Here is a 20,419-nt window from a genome sequence, read left to right on the forward strand (position 1 = left end):
GTAAAAGACGCCCTGCCGGACGAGTATGATCTACCTTAGAACGAGCACAGGTAGCACATGCAGACACAAAATTCAACACCTCCTGGCGCCATTTAGGCCACCAGAACCGACGAGACACTAACTCAGAGGTTGCCTTACTACCTGGGTGTCCTGCCAGTGTGGAGTTATGGTGTTCTTTTAGTATCTCCAGTCGTAAATTTTCTGGCACAAACAGTTTACCCGAGGGGCAGGAGGCCGGGGCGTCCCCCTGAGCTTCCAACACCCTCCCCTCCAAACCTGAGTGTAATGCAGAGACCACCACCCCCTTTTGCAAAATGGGCTCTGGTACATCAACATCACCCCCTCCAGGAAAACTTCGGGACAATGCATCCGCCTTAGTATTTTTTGCCCCCGGGCGATAGGTTATTACAAAATTAAACCTAGTAAAAAATAACGACCACCGAGCCTGTCTAGGGGTGAGACGTTTAGCAGACTCCAGATATAATAAGTTTTTGTGATCAGTAATCACCGTGACGGGATGAACCGCCCCCTCCAAAAAATGACGCCAATGCTCAAAGGCCAACTTAATAGCCAAAAGTTCCCTGTTGCCAATATCATAGTTCCTTTCTGCAGTAGACAACTTCTTCGAAAAGAAAGCACACGGACGCCATTCACCAGGGGACGGGCCCTGAGATAGTACCGCTCCCACCCCCACCTCTGATGCGTCAACCTCTACAATAAAAGGATGCGAGACATCTGGCTGTACGAGAATAGGGGCCGAGATGAATCTCTCCTTCAGAGATGTAAAGGCAGTTTAGGCTGCATGTGACCATTTGGAAAAATCGGATACCTTTCGGGTCATGTCCGTCAGTGGTTTGACCACCAAGGAATAGTTCTTTATAAACTTTCTATAAAAATTGGCAAACCCCAGGAAGCGTTGCAATTAGGGATGAGCGAACCCGAACTGTATAGTTCGGGTTCGTACCGAATTTTGGGGTGTCCATGACAAGGACCCGAACCCGAACATTTTCGTAAAAGTCCGGGTTCGGGTTCGGTGTTCGGCGCTTTCTTGGCGCTTTTTGAAAGGCTGCAAAGCAGCCAATCAACAAGCGTCATACTACTTGGCCCAAGAGGCCATCACAGCCATGCCTACTATTGGCATGGCTGTGATTGGCCAGTGCACCATGTGACCCAGCCTCTATTTAAGCTGGAGTCACGTAACGCCGCACGTCACTCTGCTATGATCAGTATAGGGAGAGGTTGCAGCTGCGACGTTAGGGCGAGATTAGGCAGATTAACTCCTCCAAAAGACTTCATTCTGTGATCGATCTGCAGCTGTGGATCAGTGAAGTGCCATTATTGACTTGCTCAATTTTTTGAGGCTGCCCAGAGCGTTTTTAGATCACTTTTTTTCTGGGGTGATCGGTGGCCATTTTGTGACTTGTGGTGCGCCAGCACGAGCTATCACCAAGTGTATTTAACCATCGATAGTGTGGTTATTTTGTGCTATATCCTACATCAGCTGCAGGCTGAGCCTGTGTCACCGAAGTGCATTTAACCATCAACAGTCTGGTTATTTTTTGGCCATATATTACATCAGCTGCAGGCTGAGCCTGTTTCACCCAAGTGCATTTAACCATCAACAGTCTGATTATTTTTTGGCCATATACTACATCAGCTGCAGGCTGAGCCTGTGTCACCCAAGTGCATTTAACAATCAACAGTGTGGTTATTTTTTGGCCATATATTACATCAGGGGCAAGTTGAGCCTGTCACCCAGCGCCTAAAAAATAGACCTGACATTTCTATTCAACCAAATCTGCACAGTTTTAGCTGGTCAAGTTATTTGTAGTGACCGTCAAAGCAGACTTTTTGTTCTGGGTTGAAAAAGCATTCCCAAATTTGCCATTCTGAAAATAACTAGTTTGTGGTATTTCAGGCCTACTTGAAATCTATCCCAAAAAGAAAATCTTACATTGAAGTTATTGATAGTGTCATTCAGAAAAACCTAAGACACACGATAGCGTGCTGATAGAAGTGTCATTCTGTGATTATACCTATAACTGTCACACAGCGCAAAAAAAAACAGGTCTCACATCTTTATTCAACCAAATCTGCACAGTTTTAGCTGGTCAAGTTATTTGTAGTGACCGGCAAAGCAGACTTTTTGTTCTGGGTTGAAAAAGCATTCCCAAATTTGCCATTCTGAAAATAACTAGTTTGTGGTATTTCAGGCCTACTTGAAATCTATCCCAAAAAGAAAATCTTACATTAAAGTTATTGATAGTGTCATTCAGAAAAACCTAAGACACACGCTAGCGTGCTGATAGAAGTGTCGTTCTGTGATTAAACCTATAACTGTCACACAGCGCAAAAAAAAACAGGTCTCACATCTCTATTCAACCAAATCTGCACAGTTTTAGCTGGTCAAGTTATTTGTAGTGACCGTCAAAGCCGACTTTTTGTTCTGGGTTGAAAAAGCATTCCCAAATTTGCCATTCTGAAAATAACTAGTTTGTGGTATTTCAGGCCTACTTGAAATCTATCCCAAAAAGAAAATCTTACATTGAAGTTATTGATATTATCATTCAGAAAAACCTAAGACACACGCTAGCGTGCTGATAGAAGTGTCATTCTGTGATTAAACCTATAACTGTCACACAGCGCAAAAAAAAACAGGTCTCACATCTCTATTCAACCAAATCTGCACAGTTTTAGCTGGTCAAGTTATTTGTAGTGACCGTCAAAGCAGACTTTTTGTTCTGGGTTGAAAAAGCATTCCAAAATTTGCCATTCTGAAAATAACTAGTTTGTGGTATTTCAGGCCTACTTGAAATCTATCCCAAAAAGAAAATCTTACATTGAAGTTATTGATAGTATCATTCAGAAAAACCTAAGACACACGCTAGCGTGCTGATAGAAGTGTCATTCTGTGATTAAACCTATAACTGTCACACAGCGCAAAAAAAAACAGGTCTCACATATCTATTCAACCAAATCTGCACAGTTTTAGCTGGTCAAGTTATTTGTAGTGACCGTCAAAGCAGACTTTTTGTTCTGGGTTGAAAAAGCATTCCCAAATTTGCCATTCTGAAAATAACTAGTTTGTGGTATTTCAGGCCTACTTGAAATCTATCCCAAAAAGAAAATCTTACATTGAAGTTATTGATAGTATCATTCAGAAAAACCTAAGACACACGCTAGCGTGCTGATAGAAGTGTCATTCTGTCATTAAACCTATAACTGTCATACAGCGCAAAAAAAAACAGGTCTCACATCTTTATTCAACCAAATCTGCACAGTTTTAGCTGGTCAAGTTATTTGTAGTGACCGTCAAAGCAGACTTTTTGTTCTGGGTTGAAAAAGCATTCCCAAATTTGCCATTCTGAAAATAACTAGTTTGTGGTATTTCAGGCCTACTTGAAATCTATCCCAAAAAGAAAATCTTACATTGAAGTTATTGATAGTATCATTCAGAAAAACCTAAGACACACGCTAGCGTGCTGATAGAAGTGTCATTCTGTGATTAAACCTATAACTGTCACACAGCGCAAAAAAAAACAGGTCTCACATCTTTATTCAACCAAATCTGCACAGTTTTAGCTGGTCAAGTTATTTGTAGTGACCGTAAAAGCGGACTTTTTGTTCTGGGTTGAAAAAGCATTCCCAAATTTGCCATTCTCAAAATAACTTGTTTGTGGTATTTGAGGCCTACTTGAAATCTATCCCAAAAAGAAAATCTTACATTGAAGGTATTGATTGTGTCATTCAGAAAAACCTAAGACACACGCTAGCGTGCTGATAGAAGTGTCATTCTGTGATTAAACCTATAACTGTCACACAGCGCAAAAAAAAACAGGTCTCACATCTCTATTCAACCAAATCTGCACAGTTTTAGCTGGTCAAGTTATTTGTAGTGACCGTAAAAGCAGACTTTTCGTTCTGGGTTGAAAAAGCATACCCAAATTTGCCATTCTCAAAATTGTGGTGAACGGGAACAATGAGGAAAACATCTAATAAGGGACGCGGACGTGGACATGGTCGTGGTGGTGTTAGTGGACCCTCTGGTGCTGGGAGAGGACGTGGCCGTTCTGCCACAGCCACACGTCCTATTGAACCAACTACCTCAGGTCCCAGTAGACAGCAGAATTTACAGCGATATTTGGTGGGGCCCAATGCCGTTCTAAGGATGGTAAGGCCTGAGCAGGTACAGGCATTAGTCAATTGGGTGTCCGACAGTGGATCCAGCACGTTCACATTATCTCCCACCCAGTCTTCTGCAGAAAGCGCACAGATGGCGCATGAAAACCAAGCCCATCGGTCTGTCACATCACCCCCATGCATATCAGGGAAACTGTCTGAGCCTCAAGTTATGCAGCAGTCTCTTATGCTGTTTGAAGACTCTGCTGCCAGGGTTTCCCAAGGGCATCCACCTAGCCCTTCCCCAGGGGTGGAAGAGATAGAATGCACTAACGCACAACCACTTATTTTTCCTGATGATGAGGACATGGGAATACCACCTCAGCACGTCTCTGATGATGACGAAACACAGGTGCCAACTGCTGCGTCTTTCTGCAGTGTGCAGACTGAACAGGAGGTCAGGGATCAAGACTGGGTGGAAGACGATGCAGGGGACGATGAGGTCCTAGACCCCACATGGAATGAAGGTCGTGCCACTGACTTTCACAGTTCGGAGGAAGAGGCAGTGGTGAGACCGAGCCAACAGCGTAGCAAAAGAGGGAGCAGTGGGCAAAATCAGAACACCGGCCGCCAAGAGACTCCGCCTGCTACTGACCGCCGCCATCTGGGACCGAGCACCCCAAAGGCAGCTTCAAGGAGTTCCCTGGCATGGCACTTCTTCAAACAATGTGCTGACGACAAGACCCGAGTGGTTTGCACGCTGTGCCATCAGAGCCTGAAGCGAGGCATTAACGTTCTGAACCTTAGCACAACCTGCATGACCAGGCACCTGCATGCAAAGCATGAACTGCAGTGGAGTAAACACCTTAAAAACAAGGAAGTCACTCAGGCTCCCCCTGCTACATCTTCTGCTGCTGCCGCCTCGGCCTCTTCTGCTGCTGCTGCCGCCGCCTCGGCCTCTTCCTCCGCCTCTGGAGGAACGTTGGCACCTGCCGCCCAGCAAACATGGGATGTACCACCAACACCACCACCTGCGTCACCAAGCATCTCAACCATGTCACATGGCAGCGTTCAGCTCTCCATCTCACAAACATTTGAGAGAAAGCGTAAATTCTCACCTAGCCACCCTTGATCCCTGGCCCTGAATGCCAGCATTTCTAAACTACTGGCCTATGAAATGATGTCATTTAGGCTGGTGGACACACACAGATTCAAACAGCTCATGTCACTTGCTTTCCCACAGTATGTTGTTCCCAGCTGCCACTACTTCTCTAAGAGAGCCGTGCCTTCCATGCACAAACAAGTGTCCGATAAAATCAAGTGTGCACTGCGCATCTGTGGCAAGGTCCACCTAACCACAGATACGTGGACCAGTAAGCACGGCCAGGGACGCTATATCTCCCTAACTGCACACTGGGTAAATGTAGTGGCGGCTGGGCCCCAGGCGGAGAGCTATTTGGCGCACGTCCTTCCGCCGACAAGGATCGCAGGGCAACATTCTTTGCCTCCTGTCTCCTCCTACTCCTACTCAGCTTCCTCCTCCTCTTCTTCCACCTGCTCATCCAGTCAGCCACACACCTTCACCACCAACTTCAGCACAGCACGGGGTAAACGTCAGCAGGCCATTCTGAAACTCATATGTTTGGGGGACAGGCCCCACACCGCACAGGAGTTGTGGCGGGGTATAGAACAACAGACCGACGAGTGGTTGCTGCCGGTGAGCCTCAAGCCCGGCGTGGTGGTGTGCGATAATGGGCGAAATCTCGTTTCAGCTCTGGGACTAGCCGGTTTGACGCACATCCCTTGCCTGGCGCATGTGCGGAATTTGGTGGTGCAGAAGTTCATTCGCAACTACCCCGACATGTCAGAGCTGCTGCATAAAGTGCGGGCCGTCTGTTCGCGCTTCCGGCGTTCACACCCTGCCGCTGCTCGCCTGTCTGCGCTACAGCGTAACTTCGGCCTTCCCGCTCACCGACTCATATGCGACGTGCCCACCAGGTGGAACTCCACCTTGCATATGCTGGACAGACTGTGCGAGCAGCAGCAGGCCATAGTGGAGTTTCAGCTGCAGCACGCACGGGTCAGTCGCACTGCGGATCAGACCCACTTCACCACCAATGACTGGGCCTCCATGCGAGACCTGTGTGCCCTGTTGCGCTGTTTCGAGTACTCCACCAACATGGCCAGTGGCGATGACGCCGTTATCAGCGTTACAATACCACTTCTATGTCTCCTTGAGAAAACACTTAGGGCGATGATGGAAGATGAGGTGGCCTGAACGTGTATTCAGCACGGCAGGTGGCGTCATTACAGACAAACGCAGCCGCCTGTCTACAGCCAATGTGGACAAGCTGACGTTCATAAAAATGAACCAGGCATGGATCCCACAGGACCTGTCCATCCATTGTGCAGATTAGATATTAACTACCTCCACTTAACAATATATTATTCTACTCCAGGGCACTTCCTCATTCAATACTATTTTTAATTTCATTTTACCATTATATTGTGGGGCAACCCAAAGTTGAATGAACCTCTCCTCTGTCTGGGTGCCGGGGCCTAAATGTGTGACAGTGGCCTGTTCCAGTGGTGGGTGATGTGAAGCCTTATTCTCTGCTATGACATGAATACAGATTCTGCACTGACATAAGGCCAGATTCTCTGTTATGGGACCTCTCTCCTATGCCTGGGTGCCGGGGCCTAAATGTGTGACAGTGGCCTGTTCCAGTGGTGGCTGACGTGAAGCCTGATTCTCTGCTATGACATGAAGACAGATTCTGCGCTGACATAAGGCCAGATTCTCTGTTACGGGACCGCTCTCCTCTGTCTGGGTGCCGGGGCCTAAATGTGTGACAGTGGCCTGTTCCAGTGGTGGGTGACGTGAAGCCTGATTCTCTGCTATGACATGAATACAGATTCTGCGCTGACATAAGGCCAGATTCTCTGTTACGGGACCTCTCTCCTCTGCCTGGGTGCCTGGGCCTAAATGTGTGACAGTGGCCTGTTCCAGTGGTGGGTGACGTGATGCCTGATTCTATGCTATGACATGAAGACAGATTCTGCGCTGACATAAGGCCAGATTCTCTGTTACGGGACCGCTCTCCTCTGTCTGGGTGCCGGGGCCTAAATGTGTGACAGTGGCCTGTTCCAGTGGTGGGTGACGTGAAGCTTGATTCTCTGCTATGACATCAAGACAGATTCTGCGCTGACATAAGGCCAGATTCTCTGTTACGGGACCGCTCTCCTCTGTCTGGGTGCCGGGGCCTAAATGTGTGACAGTGGCCTGTTCCAGTGGTGGGTGACGTGAAGCCTGATTCTCTGCTATGACATGAATACAGATTCTGAGCTGACATAAGGCCAGATTCTCTGTTACGGGACCTCTCTCCTCTGCCTGGGTGCCGGGGCCTAAATGTGTGACAGTGGCCTGTTCCAGTGGTGGCTGACGTGAAGCCTGATTCTCTGCTATGACATAAAGACAGATTCTGCGCTGACATAAGGCCAGATTCTCTGTTACGGGACCGCTCTCCTCTGTCTGGGTGCCGGGGCCTAAATGTGTGACAGTGGCCTGTTCCAGTGGTGGGTGACGTGAAGCCTGATTCTCTGCTATGACATGAATACAGATTCTGCGCTGACATAAGGCCAGATTCTCTGTTACGGGACCTCTCTCCTCTGCCTGGGTGCCTGGGCCTAAATGTGTTACAGTGGCCTGTTCCTGTGGTGGCTGACGTGAAGCCTGATTCTCTGCTATGACATGAAGACAGATTCTGCGCTGACATAAGGCCAGATTCTCTGTTACGGGACCGCTCTCCTCTGTCTGGGTGCCGGGGCCTAAATGTGTGACAGTGGCCTGTTCCAGTGGTGGGTGATGTGAAGCCTGATTCTCTGCTATGACATGAATACAGATTCTGCGCTGACATAAGGCCAGATTCTCTGTTACGGGACCGTTTTCCTCTGTCTGGGTGCCGGGGCCTAAATGTGTGACAGTGGCCTGTTCCAGTGGTGGGTGACGTGAAGCCTGATTCTCTGCTATGACATGAATACAGATTCTGCGCTGACATAAGGCCAGATTCTCTGTTACGGGACCTCTCTCCTCTGCCTGGGTGCCTGGGTCTAAATGTGTGACAGTGGCCTGTTCCAGTGGTGGGTGACGTGATGCCTGATTCTCTGCTATGACATGAAGACAGATTCTGCGCTGACATAAGGCCAGATTCTCTGTTACGGGACCGCTCTCCTCTGTCTGGGTGCCGGGGCCTAAATGTGTGACAGTGGCCTGTTCCAGTGGTGGGTGACGTGAAGCTTGATTCTCTGCTATGACATGAAGACAGATTCTGCGCTGACATAAGGCCAGATTCTCTGTTACGGGACCGCTCTCCTCTGTCTGGGTGCCGGGGCCTAAATGTGTGACAGTGGCCTGTTCCAGTGGTGGGTGACGTGAAGCCTGATTCTCTGCTATGACATGAATACAGATTCTGCGCTGACATAAGGCCAGATTCTCTGTTACGGGACCTCTCTCCTCTGCCTGGGTGCCGGGACCTAAATGTGTGACAGTGGCCTGTTCCAGTGGTGGCTGACGTGAAGCCTGATTCTCTGCTATGACATGAAGACAGATTCTGCGCTGACATAAGGCCAGATTCTCTGTTACGGGACCGCTCTCCTCTGTCTGGGTGCCGGGGCCTAAATGTGTGACAGTGGCCTGTTCCAGTGGTGGGTGACGTGAAGCCTGATTCTCTGCTATGACATGAATACAGATTCTGCGCTGACATAAGGCCAGATTCTCAGTTACGGGACCTCTCTCCTCTGCCTGGGTGCCTGGGCCTAAATGTGTGACAGTGGCCTGTTCCAGTGGTGGCTGACATGAAGCCTGATTCTCTGCTATGACATGAATACAGATTCTGCGCTGACATAAGGCCAGATTCTCTGTTACGGGACCGCTCTCCTCTGTCTGGGTGCCGGGGCCTAAATGTGTGACAGTGGCCTGTTCCAGTGGTGGCTGACGTGAAGCCTGATTCTCTGCTATGACATGAAGACAGATTCTGCGCTGACATAAGGCCAGATTCTCTGTTACGGGACCGCTCTCCTCTGTCTGGGTCCCGAGGCCTAAATGTGTGACAGTGGCCTGTTCCAGTGGTGGGTGACATGAAGCCTGATTCTCTGCTATGACATGAATACAGATTCTGCGCTGACATAAGGCCAGATTCTCTGTTACGGGACCTCTCTCCTCTGTCTGGGTGCCAGGGCCTAAATGTGTGACAGTGGCCTGTTCCAGTGGTGGGTGACGTGATGCCTGATTCTCTGCTATGGCATGAAGACAGATTCTGCGCTGACATAAGGCCAGATTCTCTGTTACGGGACCGCTCTCCTCTGTCTGGGTGCCGGGGCCTAAATGTGTGACAGTGGCCTGTTCCAGTGGTGGGTGACGTGAAGCCTGATTCTCTGCTATGACATGAAGACTGATTCTGCGCTGACATGAAGCCAGATTCTCTGCTATGGCATGAAGAGACTGATTCTCTGCTGACATGAAGCCAGATTCTTTGCTATGGCATGAAGAGACTGATTCTCTGCTGACGTGAAGCCAGATTCTCTGCTATGGGACCTCTGTCCAATTGATATTGGTTCATTTTTATTTTTTTAATTTTTATTTTAATTCATTTCCCTATCCACATTTGTTTGCAGGGGATTTACCTACATGTTGCTGCCTTTTGCAGCCCTCTAGCTCTTTCCTGGGCTGTTTTACAGCCTTTTTAGTGCCCAAAAGTTCGGGTCCCCATTGACTTCAATGGGGTTCGGGTTCGGGACGAAGTTCGGGTCGGGTTCGGATCCCGAACCCGAACATTTCCGGGAAGTTCGGCCGAACTTCTCGAACCCGAACATCCAGGTGTTCGCTCAACTCTAGTTGCAATGCCTTCAGGTTCTCAGGCAGATCCCAGTCCATAATCGCCCGGACTTTCTCTGGATCCATGCGGAAACCTGAATCTGACAACACATACCCCAGAAATGGCAGTTCTTTTACGGCGAACACACATTTCTCTAATTTAGCAAACAATTTGTTGGCCCTTAATATCTGCAGCACTTGTCTCACATGGATCTTATGTGTATCCAGATCCGGGAAATAGACCAGGATGTCATCAAGATATATCACAACAAATATCCCGATAAGGTGACTAAAAATATCGTTGACAAAATGTTGGAACACCGCAGGCGCATTAGTAAGACCAAATGGCATGACCAGATTTTCATAATGCCCTTCCGGATTATTAAAAGCCGTTTTCCACTCATCCCCCTCTTTGATGCGAACCAGGTTATAGGCTCCTCTGAGATCCATTTTGGAGAACCATTTAGCACCAGCAACCTGATTAAAGAGGTCGGGAATGAGAGGAAGAGGATAGGGATCTCGGATAGTTATCCGGTTTAATTCCCGGAAATCCAGGCAAGGACGCAGGCCCCCATCTTTCTTTTTAACGAAAAAGAACCCTGCAGCCACGGGTGAAGAAGAGGGTCTGATGTGTCCTTTAGCCAAACTCTCCGAAATATAATCTTGCATAGCCTTCCTCTCCGGGCCGGAAAGATTGTATAACCGGGTTTTAGGTAGTTTTGCCCCAGGTAAAAGATTAATCGGGCAATCATATGGACGATGAGGTGGTAACCCCCGACAACCCTTCTCAGAGAACACATCCATAAAATCTGACAGAAAGGCAGGTAAAGATGTTACAGAGAGTGTAGAGCACCTACTACTCAAGCAGTTGTCCTTACAATGTTCACTCCACTCCACAATCTCCCCGGCCTGCCAATCCACCACTGGATTGTGAGTCACTAGCCAGGGAAGCCCCAATACCATAGGAGCCGGAAGACCGTCCAGGACATAACAAGAGATATGCTCTTTATGGAGGTCCCCTACCTGCAGATGGATATTATGGATGATCTGAGTTAACTCTCTCTGAGTAAGAGGGGAGGAGTCGATGGCAAAAACAGGAAAAGTTCTGCATACCGGTTCCGGAGTAAAACCCAGAGCCTGAGCAAACCGTGAATCCACCAAGTTGACCCCCGCCCCACTGTCCAAAAAGACGGAACAGATCTCAGTTTTATTGCCCGCCTCAACGGTAGCGGACAACAAAAACTGAGACATGCGTATGGAGGAAACGAATACGCCCAGACTGTTCTCCTCCGCACAATCTGGGGACTCTAGTTTTCCGGCGGCTCCTTTGTTTGTGGTCTCTTGGGTTCTGAGGGACAAACCTTTACAAAATGACCCCTCCCCCCACAACGAAAACAAACCTCTGACCTACGGCTGAACTTAGGAGGATTCACCCGTCTAGTGGCGCCCCCTATTTGCATTGGTTCGACTGGACCATAACAGACCGATCCCTGCCCTATAGAGGCCTCCGTAAAATGTAATAGTCTCTCCCTGAGTCGTCTTTCGATTCTTATGGACAGAGACATAGCAGCCTCAAGAGACCCAGGGACCTCGTATACCGCCAGAGCGTCTTTTAATTTTTCAGACAACCCCTGGCAGAACTGACTCCTAAGGGCCGAGTCGTTCCATAACGTATCAGTAGCCCACCTACGGAATTCGGAGCAATATAGTTCAGCAGATCGGTTCTCTTGCCGAAGTCTACGTAGCTTAGACTCAGCCAGTGAGACCCTGTCCGGGTCATCATATACGAGACCCAGGGCTTCAAAAAACTCCTCCACTGATCGTAAGGCCGGAGAGTCTGATGATAGGGAGAAAGCCCAAGCCTGCGGATCTCCTTGCAGGAGAGAAATTACAATGCCCACCCGTTGTTCCTCACCGCCGGAGGATCTAGGGCATAACCTGAAGAACAATTTGCAAGCTTCTCTGAAGGTTACAAATTGGTCTCTCCCTCCTGAGAACCTATCAGGTAAAGCCACTTTTGGCTCAGGAGTACCTTGGTTTCCCGTAGCAACGGTGGAACCCAAGGATTGCTGCTGCAGCACTGTTGCTTTTAATCTTGCCACTTCAAGGGATAACCCCTGTAATTGTTTTGCCAAAACCGAAACCGGATCCATAGTGGAACAGACAAAATACAAAGCAAAACAGCAAGCAAAAAAAAAAAAAAAAAGAAATGTCACCTTTTTTTTTTTTTTTAAAGGCCAGATATACTGTCACTACCGCTATCCCAGCAGCAGTCGTGTCGCACCAGACGGAGGGGAAGGGGGACCCTTATCTACGGATGGGAAATAGAATGGCCACCCCTGACTAACCCTAAGCTGGCACCTGTCTGCCCTGATACCCTAGACGGGGTGTGAACCCGTGCGGCGAGCAGGATGCCTAAACCCTCAGTCGCCCTAACAAGACTGGACTGGGGAAAGGCCGATGGGAGCGCTAGTCACCATCACTCACGTCTAGGATGAAAACAACAGGGGCAGACAGCAACAAACAAACAACAGCAGAGATAGACTTATCCAGTCACGAGCAGAGAAGGCGATCCCAAACACGACAGTCCACGCCGGACAAGAGCTCCACAGCAACACCATCAAACGATCTCCTTCCAAGGTCAGAGTAGCACTGGAAGTAAGGACTATATCTGGCAATGACTGCAAGTGAAACTGAAACTAATATAGTATCTGGGAGTGGCAGACAGGACTCACCTGAGAAGGATGCCTACAAACTCCCAGTCAGGACAAAAAGGTTCACAAGGCAAAACCTGGATGACATACCCTGAACCACGGAGCAAACTCACAAGCTATCGCGAATAGCAAGTCGCTGCGACCTTCTCCTCCCAGACCTGTCTGGATTAGTCACAGTCGTGACAGATTCCATCTTTAATTTTTTTAAGTAGCCAGTTCTGAGAATTTTACTCCTATGTGATTGAGAAAGGCGGTGTGTACGGTAAGTCAGCTGTACATTTCTTTTTATTTGATAGAAAAGCCTAACATGCTGGACCTCTCTCTCCTTTGCAAGCAGCAGAAACAGGACAAAAAGTGCACATGGAGCATGGGATGTAAATATATTTAAAGTTATTTATTAAAGGTATTGTCCAGTGGTTATTTTTATTCATATATATGGGTTACAGTGGGTTAGAAACAAAAAATAAACCATATTCACCCTCACTAATGCTCTGACACTGAGTTCCATTGCTGTTCCTGTCACCTTTGCGCTCTGCTTATTTTCCTGGCTTAACACACCAGAAATGCCAAGAAAGGTCCACTCAGCTACCCACTTGTATAACACACAACCTATAACATTATGTGCATACCCAGATCACCAAAGAAAAAGCGACCATATGTAAGCAAAAAATATATACTTTATTAGTACAACACAATAAAACACATATAATGGAGTGTTACATTATTGGATGGAGTAAAACAGGTATAAAAGAGGGACACAGGGGTGAGGGGAATGATAAATGTGAATACATATAGAGGAAGCAGCAAATGTAATTAAATAAATAAATACACAAGTGTAAACGCTACCCCAAGTTAGTAACAAAAAAATGAAGGAAATAGATACTACAGCAGGTTTCCGCACACAGGCAAAGAGCCTAGTAAAGTCCATAGCAATAGTGCCTCAGGTAGACCAGGAACCACATATAGTAGCTCATTCAATTGTAAACAAATGTATTAACAGTCACATCACTCATCCAGTGTCCCTCACTTACACTACGCGTTTCCCTGGATGGCTTCGTATTTTTTTGCATTTTTTCACTTGCTTTCTACTAGACACAAACAAATCAATTCCACTAATTCAGAATTTGACCCAACTTTCCCCCAAAACTAGGACTTGAATAAACCAAAACTTTTGTGATTCATTCCAGGCAAATCAGAGAGACCCACACATATCATTCAACTGGAAAAGAGACGTGCAAATCCGTTCTGCTTCCAAAAGGAAGAGAAAACTGCCTTAATTAGCTAAGTGGCCTTTGTCAGGGTCTTGGGAAGGGGGGGGGGGGATATTTTTCATTAGGGAGACCATTTACTATGCATGAGGAGTATTGTAGTCTGGCTAATGCTGCTCTGCATTTCAGGGAAAACTATATGCAAATTTCCATATACTGTAAATACAAAAACCATTCTAGCAAATTATGCCCTCCAAAAACCATATGGAAATCCTTCCCTTCTGAGCACTGCCATGTGCCTATAGAGCAGTTTATGACCACATATGGCATGTTTCTGTAAACTGCAGAATCAGAGTAAGGGCTTGTTCACATCACTGTTATGCATTCCATTATGGTTTTCCATTATACCATGGTTATAACGGAAAATAACGGAATCCATAAGACAGAAGTCAAAACTGTAACCTTTAGAGGCATTCAGTTTTGATCCGTCATAATAGAAGTATATGGGCAAGCATGGTGGATCCATCTGGTTTGCGTTATGCTAGATGGAAAACAAAGTTCTGTCGACATCACCTAGCCAGAGGATAGGTCATTAGTAAAAAAAAACACTTTGAAAACCCCTTTAAGATAGCATGAGCTGCATCTGTATTCTATTTCCTTTGAGACAACTACAGTTATTGTTCCCATTCCAAAGGATTTTCCTGTATAAGAAATGTTTGATGTTTTCCCTCAAAACTGTGACTTTTAGGTTTTGAAAATGGTGGTCTGAATATGTGAAGTCCTGCCTCCTGTAACAACCAGCTAACCCTTGTGAGGACCTTGAGGCCCTGATTTTGAGGGAAAGAAAAAGCCACACATTAGAATATTTTTTTACACAACGAAAAATAAGAGAAATGCAGATCTTGGTTTTCTGAATTACTTACAGAAACACATTTGACCAGTTTTAAATCAGTGATACTACTCTCATAATTAAAGATGGCCTTGCGGTTCGCCCAGTGGTCGTTTCGCGATTTGTCGAACATGCGAACATATGGCGATGTTCGCATGCGCCATATTTTTTTGCATTGTGCCAAACTTTGACCCATGATATATCCATCAGGTGGGATAGGACAGCCAATTGATACGTTTCAGCACATGGACACACCCCCGTTCTATAACAGAACCCGATCTGGCAGCCATTTTACATTCTGTGATTTGCCAGTGTAGGGAGAGGTTGAATTGAGGAGCAGGGACAGGCTGTTAGGGACACCAAACGCTAGCTAATAGGGCCACAGAAGTCCTTTCAAGGACTGGTATAGGTGTGCTATCAATAGGTGTGATATACTTATAATAAACTTTCTAACATAGAAAGTACACTGCTCAAAAAAATAAAGGGAACACTTAAACAACACAATGTAACTCCAAGTCAATCACACTTCTGTGAAATCAAACTGTCCACTTAGGAAGCAACACTGAGTGACAATCAATTTCACATGCTGTTGTGCAAATGGGATAGACAACTGGTGGAAATTATAGGCAATTAGCAAGACACCCCCAATAAAGGAGTGGTTCTGCAGGTGGTGATCACAGACCACTTCTCAGTTCCTATGCTTCCTGGCTGATGTTTTGGTCACTTTTGAATGCTGGCGGTGCTTTCACTCTAGTGGTAGCATGAGACGGAGTCTACAACCCACACAAGTGGCTCAGGTAGTGCAGCTTATCCAGGATGGCACATCAATGCGAGAATCTGGCCTTATGTCAGCGCAGAATCTGTCTTCATGTCATAGCAGAGAATCAGGCTTCACGTCAGCCACCACTGGAACAGGCCACTGTCACACATTTAGGCCCAGGCACCCAGGCAGAGGAGAGAGGTCCCGTAACAGAGAATCTGGCCTTATGTCAGCGCAGAATCTGTATTCATGTCATAGCAGAGAATCAGGCTTCACGTCACCCACCACTGGAACATGCCACTGTCACACATTTAGGCCCCGGCACCCAGACAGAGGAGAGGTTCATTCAACTTTGGGTTGCCCCGCAATATAATGGTAAAATGAAATTAAAAATAGTATTGAATGAGGAAGTGCCCTGGAGTAGAATAATATATTGTTAAGGGGAGGTAGTTAATATCTAATCTGCACAAGGGATGGACAGGTCCTGTGGGATCCATGCCTGGTTCATTTTTATGAACGTCAGCTTGTCCACATTGGCTATAAACAGGCGGCTGCGTTCGTCTGTAATGACGCCCCCTGCCGTGCTGAATACACGTTCAGACAAAACGCTGGCCGCCGGGCAGGCCAGCACCTCCAAGGCATAAAAGGCTAGCTCTGGCCACGTGGACAATTTGGAGACCCAGAAGTTGAATGGGGCCGAACCATCAGTCAGTACGTGGAGGGGTGTGCACAGGTAGTGTTCCACCATGTTAGTGAAATGTTGCCTCCTGCTAACACGTTCCGTATCAGGTGGTAATGCACTTAGCTGTGGCGTGTTGACAAAACTTTTCCACATCTCTGCCATGCTAACCCTGCCCTCAGAGGAGCTGGGCGTGACACAGCTGCGTTGGCGACCTCTTGCTCCTCCTCTGCCTTCGCCTTGGGCTTCCACTGGTTCCCCTGTGACATTTGGGAATGCTCTCAGTAGCGCGTCTACCAACGTGCGCTTGTACTCGCGCATCTTCCTATCACGCTCCAGTGTAGGAAGTAAGGTGGGCACATTGTCTTTGTACCGGGGATCCAGCAGGGTGGCAACCCAGTAGTCCGCACACGTTAAAATGTGGGCAACTCTGCTGTCGTTGCGCAGGACTTGCAGCATGTAGTCGCTCATGTGTGCCAGGCTGCCCAGAGGTAAGGACAAGCTGTCCTCTGTGGGAGGCGTATCGTCATCGTCCTGTGTTTCCCCCCGGCCACGCACCAGTGATGGGCCCGAGCTGCTTTGGGTGCCACCCCGCTGTGAACATGCTTCATCCTCATCCTCCTCCACCTCATCCTCGTCCTCCTCGTCCTCCAGTAGTGGGCCCTGTCTGGCCACATTTGTACCTGGCCTCTGGTGTTGCAAAAAACCTACCTCTGTGTCACTTTGAAGAGACTGGCCTGAAAGTGCTAAAAATGACCCCTCTTCCTCCTCTTCCTCCTGGGCCACCTCATCTTCCATCATCGCCCTAATTGTTTTCTCAAGGAGACATAGAAGTGGTATTGTAACGCTGATAACGGCGTCATCGCCACTGGCCATGTTGGTGGAGTACTCGAAACAGCGCAACAGGGCACACAGGTCTCGCATGGAGGCCCAGTCATTGGTGGTGAAGTGGGTCTGATCCGCAGTGCGACTGACCCGTGCGTGCTGCAGCTGAAACTCCACTATGGCCTGCTGCTGCTCGCACAGTCTGTCCAGCATATGCAAGGTGGAGTTCCACCTGGTGGGCACGTCGCATATGAGGCGGTGAGCGGGAAGGCCGAAGTTAAGCTGTAGCGCAGACAGGCGAGCAGCGGCAGGGTGTGAACGCCGGAAGCGCGAACAGACGGCCCGCACTTTATGCAGCAGCTCTGACATGTCGGGGTAGTTGCGAATGAACTTCTGCACCACCAAATTCAGCACATGCGCCAGGCAAGGGATGTGCGTCAATCCAGGTAGGCCAAGAGCTGCAACGAGATTTCGCCCATTATCGCACACCGCCAGGCCGGGCTTGAGGCTCACCGGCAGCAACCACTCGTCGGTCTGTTGTTCTATACCCCGCCACAACTCCTGTGCGGTGTGGGGCCTGTCCCCCAAACATATGAGTTTCAGAATGGCCTGCTGACGTTTACCCCGTGCTGTGCTGAAGTTGGTGGTGAAGGTGTGTGGCTGACTGGATGAGCAGGTGGAAGAAGAGGAGGAGGAAGCTGAGTAGGAGGAGGAGGAGACAGGAGGCAAAGAATGTTGCCCTGCGATCCTTGGCGGCGGAAGGACGTGCGCCAAATAGCTCTCCGCCTGGGGCCCAGCCGCCACTACATTTACCCAGTGTGCAGTTAGGGATATATAGCGTCCCTGGCCGTGCTTACTGGTCCACGTATCTGTGGTTAGGTGGACCTTGCCACAGATGGCGTTGCGCAGTGCACACTTGATTTTATCGGACACTTGTTTGTGCAGGGAAGGCACGGCTCTCTTGGAGAAGTAGTGGCGGCTGGGAACAACATACTGTGGGACAGCAAGTGACATGAGCTGTTTGAAGCTGTGTGTGTCTACCAGCCTAAATGACAGCATTTCATAGGCCAGTAGTTTAGAAATGCTGGCATTCAGGGCCAGGGATCGAGGGTGGCTAGGTGAGAATTTACACTTTCTCTCAAATGTTTGTGAGATGGAGAGCTGAACGCTGCCGTGTGACATGGTTGAGATGCTTGGTGACGCAGGTGGTGGTGTTGGTGGTACATCCCATGTTTGCTGGGCGGCAGGTGCCAACGTCCCTCCAGAGGCAGAGGAAGAGGCCGAGGCGGCGGCAGCAGCAGCAGAAGAGGCCGAGGCGGCAGCAGCAGAAGATGTAGCAGGGGGAGCCTGAGTGACTTCCTTGTTTTTAAGGTGTTTACTCCACTGCAGTTCATGCTTTGCATGCAGGTGCCTGGTCATGCAGGTTGTGCTAAGGTTCAGAACGTTAATGCCTCGCTTCAGGCTCTGATGGCACAGCGTGCAAACCACTCGGGTCTTGTCGTCAGCACATTGTTTGAAGAAGTGCCATGCCAGGGAACTCCTTGAAGCTGCCTTTGGGGTGCTCGGTCCCAGATGGCGGCGGTCAGTAGCAGGCGGAGTCTCTTGGCGGCGGGTGTTCTGATTTTGCCCACTGCTCCCTCTTTTGCTACGCTGTTGGCTCGGTCTCACCACTGCCTCTTCCTCCGAACTGTGAAAGTCAGTGGCACGACCTTCATTCCATGTGGGGTCTAGGACCTCATCGTCCCCTGCATCGTCTTCCACCCAGTCTTGATCCCTGACCTCCTGTTCAGTCTGCACACTGCAGAAAGACGCAGCAGTTGGCACCTGTGTTTCGTCATCATCAGAGACGTGCTGAGGTGGTATTCCCATGTCCTCATCATCAGGAAAAATAAGTGGTTGTGCGTTAGTGCATTCTATCTCTTCCACCCCTGGGGAAGGGCTAGGTGGATGCCCTTGGGAAACCCTGGCAGCAGAGTCTTCAAACAGCATAAGAGACTGCTGCATAACTTGAGGCTCAGACAGTTTCCCTGATATGCATGGGGGTGATGTGACAGACCGATGGGCTTGGTTTTCATGCGCCATCTGTGCGCTTTCTGCAGAAGACTGGGTGGGAGATAATGTGAACGTGCTGGATCCACTGTCGGACACCCAATTGACTAATGCCTGTACCTGCTCAGACCTTACCATCCTTAGAACGGCATTGGGCCCCACCAAATATCGCTGTAAATTCTGCTGGCTACTGGGACCTGAGGTAGTTGGTTCACTAGGACGTGTGGCTGTGGCAGAACGGCCACGTCCTCTCCCAGCACCAAAGGGTCAACTAACACCACCACGACCATGTCCACGTCCGCGTCTGCGTCCCTTATTAGATGTTTTCCTCATTGTTCCCGTTCACCACAATATTGAGAATGGCAAATTTGGGAATGCTTTTTCAACCCAGAACAAAAAGTCTGCTTTTATGGTCACTACAAATAACTTGACCAGCTAAAACTGTGCAGATTTGGTTGAATAGAGATGTGAGACCTGTTTTTTTTTTGCGCTGTGTGACAGTTATAGGTTTAATCACAGAATGACACTTCTATCAGCACGCTAGCGTGTGTCTTAGGTTTTTCTGAATGACACTATCAATACCTTCAATGTAAGATTTTCTTTTTGGGATAGATTTCAAGTAGGCCTCAAATACCACAAACTATTTATTTTGAGAATGGCAAATTTGGGAATGCTTTTTCAACCCAGAACAAAAAGTCTGCTTTTACGGTCACTACAAATAACTTGACCAGCTAAAACTGTGCAGATTTGGTTGAATAGAGATGTGAGACCTGTTTTTTTTTGCGCTGTGTGACAGTTATAGGTTTAATCACAGAATGACACTTCTATCAGCACGCTAGCGTGTGTCTTAGGTTTTTCTGAATGACACTATCAATACCTTCAATGTAAGATTTTCTTTTTGGGATAGATTTCAAGTAGGCCTCAAATACCACAAACTAGTTATTTTCAGAATGGCAAATTTGGGAATGCTTTTTCAACCCAGAACAAAAAGTCTGCTTTTACGGTCACTACAAATAACTTGACCAGCTAAAACTGTGCAGATTTGGTTGAATAGAGATGTGAGACCTGTTTTTTTTTGCGCTGTGTGACAGTTATAGGTTTAATCACAGAATGACACTTCTATCAGCACGCTAGCGTGTGTCTTAGGTTTTTCTGAATGACACTATCAATACCTTCAATGTAAGATTTTCTTTTTGGGATAGATTTCAAGTAGGCCTCAAATACCACAAACTAGTTATTTTCAGAATGGCAAATTTGGGAATGCTTTTTCAACCCAGAACAAAAAGTCTGCTTTTACGGTCACT

This window comes from Bufo bufo, chromosome 3 (genome assembly GCF_905171765.1).
Source record: "Bufo bufo chromosome 3, aBufBuf1.1, whole genome shotgun sequence".
Lineage (NCBI taxonomy): Eukaryota > Metazoa > Chordata > Amphibia > Anura > Bufonidae > Bufo > Bufo bufo.